General features: G+C 39.7%; 1 pseudogene; it reads left to right on the top strand.

The window, feature by feature from the left end:
• The first annotated feature begins 4,885 nt into the window (after positions 1 to 4,885).
• On the top strand, positions 4,886 to 5,605 carry LOC100032514 (zinc finger CCHC domain-containing protein 17-like; annotated as a pseudogene).
• The last annotated feature ends 3,272 nt before the right edge of the window (positions 5,606 to 8,877 follow it).

Below are 8,877 nucleotides of genomic sequence, written 5' to 3'. Positions count from 1 at the left end.
TTAAAAGAGAGCATGCTCAGTCTTGAGCATGCTCAGTATTGCACATGGCTGGGAAAGCCTCTGACCTTTGACCCCAGCTTCCCCCAGGTTAGACGGGAACACAGGTTTCTTTGTGCTCACCTGGTTGAGAGAAACCACACCTATACCTTGTCATTAACCAATGAGAATCATCCCTATGTACTGTGTATATTTGCATATCAAAGATTATATATAGCCCAGCAAGCTCCACCTCTCTCTCTCTCTCTTTCAGGCTAGCTGATGGCTGTCCTGGTAGGAGCTTGGCCTCTGGCCAAGCTCCATCTTTAAACCTTCTCTATCTCTCTTTCAACTCTCCGACCTGTGTGGTATTAAATATGGATCTTTGGACTGGTAAAAGCCTTTGGAAGGGTCCTTTGATCAGAGCTTAGCTGTGGCTCATGGAAAATTAATAAAGACTCATTCCTGCCACCTCATATCTCTAATTTGACTCCATCATCCCCCTCGTGGTATCTAAAACTTCTATCCTGTCTCTATCTTCCTACCTTAAAGCTTCTCTCCCCTCTGAGGAAGCTTTAGAAATCAATCCTTAGAAGAGTGAACATATATATAAAACAACAGAGTATTAACCTTATTTTCTGTTTGATTGCCAAAAAAAACTGTCAGTGATTAAAAAAAAATACCCTTATATTCTGTCTTAGAATCTTAGAATACTATTCTTGGTTCTAAGGCAGAAGAGGAATAAGGGCTAGGTCAGTGATGGCAAACCTTTTAGAAGGGTGGGTGATGTGAGAAATGTCTTCAGGAGCCTATGGAGAAGAAGAAGGGAGCAGCCTGGCCCCATGTCCTTCTGGCTTTCTAGTAATGAACTCTAGTGAACTCTGTGCTGGGGTGATGGTGCATGCACCCACAGAGAGGGCTCTGAGTGCTCCCTCTGGCATGTGTGCCATAGGCTCACCACCACAGGACTAGATAATAGGGGTTAAGTGACTTGCTGAGGGTCACAAAAATAGGAAGTATCTCAGGCAAGATTTGAATCCAGGACCTCCTTTCTCCAGGCTTAGCTCTCTATCCACAGAGCCACCCAGCTGCCCCTGAGTTAATGTTCTTAATTGATCAATTTAAGTGTCTTGAAAAGACGAGGGCTACCTGCTTAGTTAACTAAAGGAAAGACCATTCAGTTGAGAAGACAATTTATAGCACCTAGGAGATAAGACTAATAACGAACTTCCATTCACTGAAAGAGCTATACCAACCAATAATGAGAACAGTGACAGAGGCCTAACCTTCCTTCCCGCCCAGATAAACTCATCCTACAGTGCATCTTGCGTGATTATAACTATTGCAATAAATGCAAAGCACATAATACAGAATGTCCCCTTATGTCACAGCTGAAAACTGTAGCATAAATATTTTTGTCAGTTGATTTTATTCTACAGATGTTTTTGAGGATTTGTTGTTGAAACAACCAATCCTCTCCAGAATTTAAGGGGAAAAAAAAACTTTTGGCAGTACTTTAAGTGTCAACTAATTAGTTCCAAATTACAGCTGAACATTTTGAAATATATGCATCGCCCACGTAAATGCTGAGTGAATTTATTATAAATAGAATTTCAATTACCATGAGAAAAATACACACACTGACTGGAATAGGCAATGCTGCTAATGGTTACTAAGCAGCTTATTAAAAGCTCTCCAGGCCAGTGACATCTGTTGATTGATTGACTAAACAATGTTTTAGCAACATAGCATAGTGGAAAATATGGTGGGAGTCAGAAAACTTGGGCCCCTGCCTCAATGTATAACTGGGGACAAAAGCTATAACTGAGATTCAGTTTTATCATTTTTTAAACCCTTACCTTCTTTTTTAGAATGAAAATTGGGTATTGGTTCCAAGACAGATGAACAGTAAGGACTAGACACTGAGGATTAAGTGACTTGCCCAGGATCACATGGCTGTTTTCTCATTTTTAAAAGAGGTTTTTGTAAGATCTAAAAATCCTCTTTCGTACTGAAAATGTAATGATTCTATTTATTGAGAGTACTATATAGCTGGCTCTCTACTAGGCACTTTGGGGTTGGAGAAGTATCTGGATCTGGTTTGTATCTTCTGGAAAATAACATAAAACAATTTGAAAACCACATAAAATAGAATTTCCAGGGGTGGAGCCAAGATGGAGGAGTAACTATAGTAGCAGCTCCATTTCACCACAAAAATCCTCTCCGACCAGAATTAAAATATCACCACAAAATGAATACAGGAGTGAAAGAACCAACAAGGAGACAGAGTGAAACAACCTTCAAGAAAAGAAAAACCCAAAAGGTAGGCAGAGACAATCTGGGGAACTGAGGTGAGAGGGAAGCAGAGCTAGCAGGAGTCTATAGCAGGGAGTGAAGAGCAAGTCAAGAGCAAACCACAACCCCCACCCCCACCATCACTCCACATCTATTGTCATAAATTCTGAACTTAAGCCATAGCTAACAGTCAGACCCTGAGATCTTGCCTGGGCAAAGTGATCCAAACCAACTCACACCCCTTGAAATTTCAAACCTGTGGAGAAATCCAGAGTTCCAGTTTAGGGCAATCTGGGCTGAAGGGGGTTGATGAATATGGGCCCAGGGTAAAGCCAGGAATTTCAGTCTGGGCTTGGGATAAAGACATAATACACAGTTTGGGGTGAGGGCACAGTTTTCAGAGGGAGCCTCCCCAGGATTTTTTGCCTAAAGCTAAGAATGAAGCTACAAGACACAACAATCAAGGGTGTGCCCAATTGAATCAAGAATACCTTGAGACCAAAAACTTGAGCCTAAGCCTGGGGCTAGAATTTCATCAGCCCCTGATCTGATCAAGTTCAGACTGTTATCAAAAACTTACACCCAAGCCTGAGGAAAGTCTTTAAAATGTAAGCATCACAAGGACCAATTGAATCAGCAGAGGGAGGGGGCTTTTAGAGCTCTCAACCCTCACACCATCTGGTAAACTATTAACAACCCAGAAAATAAGCTGAAAATAGCATCAAGGCAGGATTGAAGTTTAAAAGGGTACCCCAAGCTTCCCAGAAAACAGAGCCTACCTATAATTAGATAGAAAAAATTAGCAAATAACAAGAAAGCACCTAACTCAAAAGAATTTTTATAGAGACCAAAAGTCAGATGCAGACACAGAAGGGGACAGAGATAGCAAAGGAAACACATGCAAAGTCCAAAAGAAAAATATGGATTGAACACAGAGTCTGGAAGAGCTTTAAAAAGACTTCAAAAGCAAGAGAGGCAGAGGAAAGGTGGGGAAGAGAAATGAAAGTGATGTAAGGAGAAAGGAAAGCAATGCAAGAAGAAATGGACCAATTGAAAAAGGAGAACCAAAAACTGACAGAGGATAACCAGATCATAAAAATCAGAATTGACCATCTAGATGCCAATGATTTCATGAGAAATCAAAAAAACAATAAAGCAGAATGAAAGGAATGAAAAAAAAGAAGAAAACATGAAATATCTTATTGAAAAAACAACCAACGTAGAAAATAGATCTAGGAGGGACAATTTGAGAATTATTAGACTTCCTGAAAGCCATAATGAAGAGAAAACCCTGGACATCATATTACAAGAAATTATCAAAGATAACTACCCAGAGATCCTTGAATAAGAAAATAAAATTGAAATTGAAAGAATTCATAGATTGCCTCCAGAAAGAAATTCTCAATCAACAACTTCCAGAAATGTACTAGCTAAATTCAAGAGCAACCAAACCACGGAAAAAATATTTAAAGCAGCCAGAAAGAAACCATTCAAATACCATGGAGTTACAATCAGGATCATACAGAACCTGGAATCTTCTACATTAAAGGATTAAAAGGCATGGAATATGACATTCAGGAAGGCAAAAGATTTGGTTTTACAACCTAGAGTCCCCTATTCAGCAAAACTGAGTATATTCTTTCAGGGGGAAAAATGGTCATTCAATAAGATAGAAGATTTCCAAGCATTCCTGAGGAATAAACCATACCTAAACAAAAAATTTGAAATCCAAATATAAGACATAAGATAAGCCCAAAAAAAGGTAAATAAGAAAGAGAAATTTTAAGGGACTCATTAAGGTCAAAATGTTGATATGTCTACATGGAAAGAGGATTTCTATAATTCTCAAAAATAACTCAGTAGTAAAGAAGATAGAAGGGATTTACTCAGAGGGTGGAGAAGTAAGTTGTTGTTGATGATATGATATATATGATGATATATGATGATATTATATATATGTAAATGTGACCCTATGGAACAACATGCATGTATGATATAATGTATGCATATTAATGACATGTAAAATCAATCAAAGGCAGAAAGAGAGTGTTGCACTGAGAGAAAAGGAAGGGAGAGATAGAATCGGGTAAATGATATAACATAAAGAGTTATAAAAAATCAATACAGAGAGGGGAGGATAAGGGTGGTAATGGGCAATGCTTAAACTTTACTCTCATTGTAACTGGCTGAGAGAAGGAAAAACGAGTATACTCAGTGGGGTATAAAATTCTATCACCTTACAAAGAGTAGAAGGGGATCAAGACAAGGGAAGTGGGGAGTGTAATTGAAGGGAGGGGAAAATGGAGGGGTGACAAAAAAAAACAAAATATTGGTGAGAAGGAATAGAGTGAAAGGGAATAGATCAAGATCTAAAGGGAATAATACTGTGGAGGGCAATACACAGTTAGTAATCATAATGCTGAATGTGAATAGGATGAACTCACCCATTAAACAGAAGTGGATAGAAGATTGGATTAAAAAACAGAACTATAGGGTATTTGCTGTGAACTGAGTGCTTCATGGCAGCTTCCTCTTAGATCTTGTACCCAGTGGGCATCCAAAGATAGACTTGGTTGCTTATAAGGAGAATTCAGAAGCCAAAAGAACATTTAGGATGATTCCAGGAAGATGTGAGTCTCTGGATGACTTGTCTGACCTCTACACTATCTTCAGAGAAGAGGTTGTTACAGTAACAGAATATGGAGTCTTTATCAAAAGTCCAGGCTGCAGAAAGCAAGGCCTCGTCCATTGGACTCACATGTCATCTTGTCGAGTGGATAAGCCCTCTTACATAGTGGATGTTGGTGACAAAGTATGGGTGAAGCTTATTGGCCAGGAGATGAAAAATGACAAGGTTAAGCTGTCCCTTTCCATGAAAGTTGTCAACCAAGGGACTGGGAAAGACCTGGACCCCAACAACATTGTTACCAACCAGTAAGAGAGGCAAAAGAGGACCTTCAAGGATTACACAGGACAGAAGATCACTCTTGAGGCTGTCCTAAACTCAACCTGCAAGAAGTGTGGCTGCAGAATCAAAGACTGTTTCAGGCAACCAGGGGGAACCAAATACAGGCTAATACCTGAGGAAGAGGAAAAGGAAGAAGTAGCAGCAACACCAGAAGTCAAGGGAGAAGAGAAGTCTGTACACACAGAAAAATCTTCCCAGAAGAGAAAGAAAGAAAAGAAAAAGAAACTCAAGAGCAAGAAAGAGCCTTCCCCCAGGAGCTCCTACTCAGACAGCAGTGAGGGTCAGATGGTCAGCAAGAAGGCCTAACACCTGGCAAGGGAAAGAAAGAGAAAGATGAAAAAGCACAGGAAAAAGCACCAGGAGTAAAATAGGGTGGACTTCCTTCCTTCCCACCAGATCCTCCTGCAACAGTGCCCTGGCTCCAGACTCTGGCATGCATGCCTGGCCCAACCCTGTCCCCATGGGCCATCCCCTCTCTCAGCCACATCCTCCACAGAGCCCCATCTCAGTTGTTGGCTTGCTGCCTCCAGGCAACCCCTGCAGGGACTCTTCCCTACCCAGCAGGCCTTATTAACCTCTGGAGCTAACACTTTTTTTGTCCAGTGTTGGGTCTGGTTCCTCTGGCCCAGCCTCAGGGTTTGAGGCTGGCTGTAGAGTCCTGGCCATGGACACTGCTATAGGAAGAGATGTGCTTTTTTTCCCTAATATTTTTTTTATTTTTTCAGTTACATGTAGAAAGTTTTAAGAGGCATGGTTTTCAACCAAGGCAGGAGTGCAGATAGCCACTATCAGCCCTGGCAAGTCCAGTGCCAAAGGACTTCTTCCCTGGCTCTGGGCCAGGCAGCCCCTTCCCTTTCCCATCACATTCAACAACAGGAGTTCAGACAGCACCAGGTTGACCAGATTCTGGGAAGAGATTGTTTCCAAGGATTCAGAGCTTGTGATCTCATCCCCTTAGGTCACTAAATATGAGAAATGAAAAAAAAACTATATGTTGTTTACAAGAAACACATTTGAGGCAAGGTGACACACACAGATTCAAGGTAAAAGGCTGAAGTAGAATTTATTATGCATCATCTAAAGAAAACCACATAAAATAGTATGTAATTAATGTCAAGTTATTTGTTAAACTTGTGAAGTGTGAATCAAACTTTCTTTGTCTATCAATCACCAAATTTTAATTTAATCAACCAAAACTGAAAACATCCCTACTTAATACTTACTTAACCCCTACTTAACACTTTGTTATCAGGTAAGAGAATTCACAAGTCACTTACTTGGAGAGTTCCACCCTTTTAACCCAATCAATCAGAAACTTGTGAATCCTATGATAAGAGTTGACACCTTCAGAGGATGAGAAATGGATCCCACAGACACTGCCCTCTGGAAAATGCTAAGCAATTTGGAGGCTGTGATTGACCTCCGTAAAGAAAGGAAGGGACAGAAGGTGACTATAAGAAGTCCTGAAAGTCTTTGACTGTGGGGCTTTGGCTTTAGTCTTTGGTTTGAATCTTTGGCTTGGAGCTTTGGCTGGTGACCTGCCTCTTGGAGGTGACTTTGGACCTGGACCTCAGTTTTGACTTGGGACCTTGGTTCTTGGATGAGTGAGTTGCTGGCCTTCCTTTCCTGGCTTCTGGAGAAATTAGTTCCAGCGAGGCTTTCCCCTCTTGGAGGAGGCCACATTGGTGGAACACAGGGTACTCAGGTTGAGGGTTAACAAACTCTGTCGGGCTGAACTGAGCACAGAGCAATATTTAGTGTGATAGGCTAGACATCTTCTCTACTCTCTTTCTGCATTTCTTTAACTTCACTCTTTCCACCTCTTCATAAATAAAAGCTATTAAGTCATTTTGGCTTGAGCTATAATATTTTAAATTGGTGACCACCATATTATTTTAGATTTCTCACATATTTAGTCAAATTCCAAATTTAATTCCTTACAAACTCAAAATCTTGTCCTTCAGAGGGAAAGGAAATCAATGAAATCCTTCCTAGTCAAATTAGGCTTCATAAAGGAGCTAAGAATTGAGCAGGGCTTTAACAATTCCTAGTTAATAAACAGGCAAAGATAACAAAGAAGCCCATTTATGTGAAGGTAACAATTTTATTTAATTCAGACTTTTTTTCATTTCATTTCATTCGTTTCCATTTTCATATTCATTCAATTCATTAATTTAGACATTTAAAAAAATCTACTCTACAGGCACTGAGCACTGGAGACCAACAACCAGTCTATGCCCTCAAGGATCATACACTCTATTGGGAAAAAAACCAATGTATACTCTGATAAATAGTTATCTTATATGTTGTTTTCCTGTCTCCTCTTACTTCATTTTGTATAAATTTATGGAAATCTTCCCATGCTTCTCTGTATTTATCAAATTAATCATTTCTTACAGCACAGAAATATTCCATTACTTCATATGACATAATTTGTTGGGCATCTAATTTGTTTCCAGTTCTATAGATAAGTAAATATAAAGCATATATAAAATAAACACAAAGTAATTTCAGCATAAGAGGGAGCATTAACAGAGAAAAGTCTCCTATAGGTGGTAGCACTTGAACTATGCTTTGAAAAGCACATCTTTTTTTAAATTTTATTTAATTAATTTAGAATATTTTTCCATGGTTACATGATTCATGTTCTTTCCCTCTCCTTCCCCCGACACCCGTAGCCAACAGGCAATTCCACTGGGTCTTGCATGTGTCATTGATCAAGATAATTCCATATTATTGATATTTGCACAAATTTTGGCTTTTCCACCTTTCCATTTCTCTTACAACTGAAACCTTCTATAGATGTTGCTTACCCATTAGAATGTGGGGGTCTTGAGAGTTGGGACTGTACTTAATAAATACATTATTCATTTATTGAAAGAAGTAAGAAATGGAGTGGAGGAGAAAGAGCATTCCATGGATGAGTGTCAACCTCTGTGAAGGCACTGAAGCAACAGGAGATGTCACATGAGAGTAATGGCAAGTATGCCAACATGGCAGAAATGTAGGATGCATTAGAAAAAAATAATATGAAAACTTTCTGGAAAGATCAATTGGAGCCAAACTGTGAAAGGCTTTAAATATTATACTGAGGAGGCAGATAGGTGGTCCAGTAGATTGAGAGGCAAGCCTAGAGACAGGAAGTCCTGAGTTCAAATATGGCATCAGATATTTCTATATGACCCTGGGCAATTCATTTAATTGCCCAGCCCTTACAGCCCTTCTGCCTTAGAATCAATTCATGGTATTAATTCTAAAATGTAACGGTAAGGATTTTTTAAGAATTAAATGGTATACTGAAGGACTGGTACTTTACTCTGGAAGCTACTTGAGAACAGGCGTGATATGGTCAGATCTACGCTTTGGCACTATCAGTATTTGCAGCCATGTCAAGAATAGATAAGAGAGGAGAGAGCCTGGAGATGGGTTGTTAGGAGGTTACTGAAATAATTCAGGAGCTGAAGCAGGTCAGCATGAAGGAAGAGAAGGGAACTGAAATATTGTAGTTACTGAATGGATGAAATTTGACAACTGATTAGATATGGAGGATTAGTGATAGTGAAGAGTCAAGAATGACTCCTTGGTTAAACCCACACTCCTTGGCATCTCGAAAATGTGTTGGTGTCATCAACAGAAAT

The sequence above is a fragment of the Monodelphis domestica genome, chromosome 3 (assembly GCF_027887165.1).
Source record: "Monodelphis domestica isolate mMonDom1 chromosome 3, mMonDom1.pri, whole genome shotgun sequence".
Classification (NCBI taxonomy): Eukaryota; Metazoa; Chordata; class Mammalia; order Didelphimorphia; family Didelphidae; genus Monodelphis; species Monodelphis domestica.
This window is presented reverse-complemented; position numbering and strand designations above follow the sequence as displayed.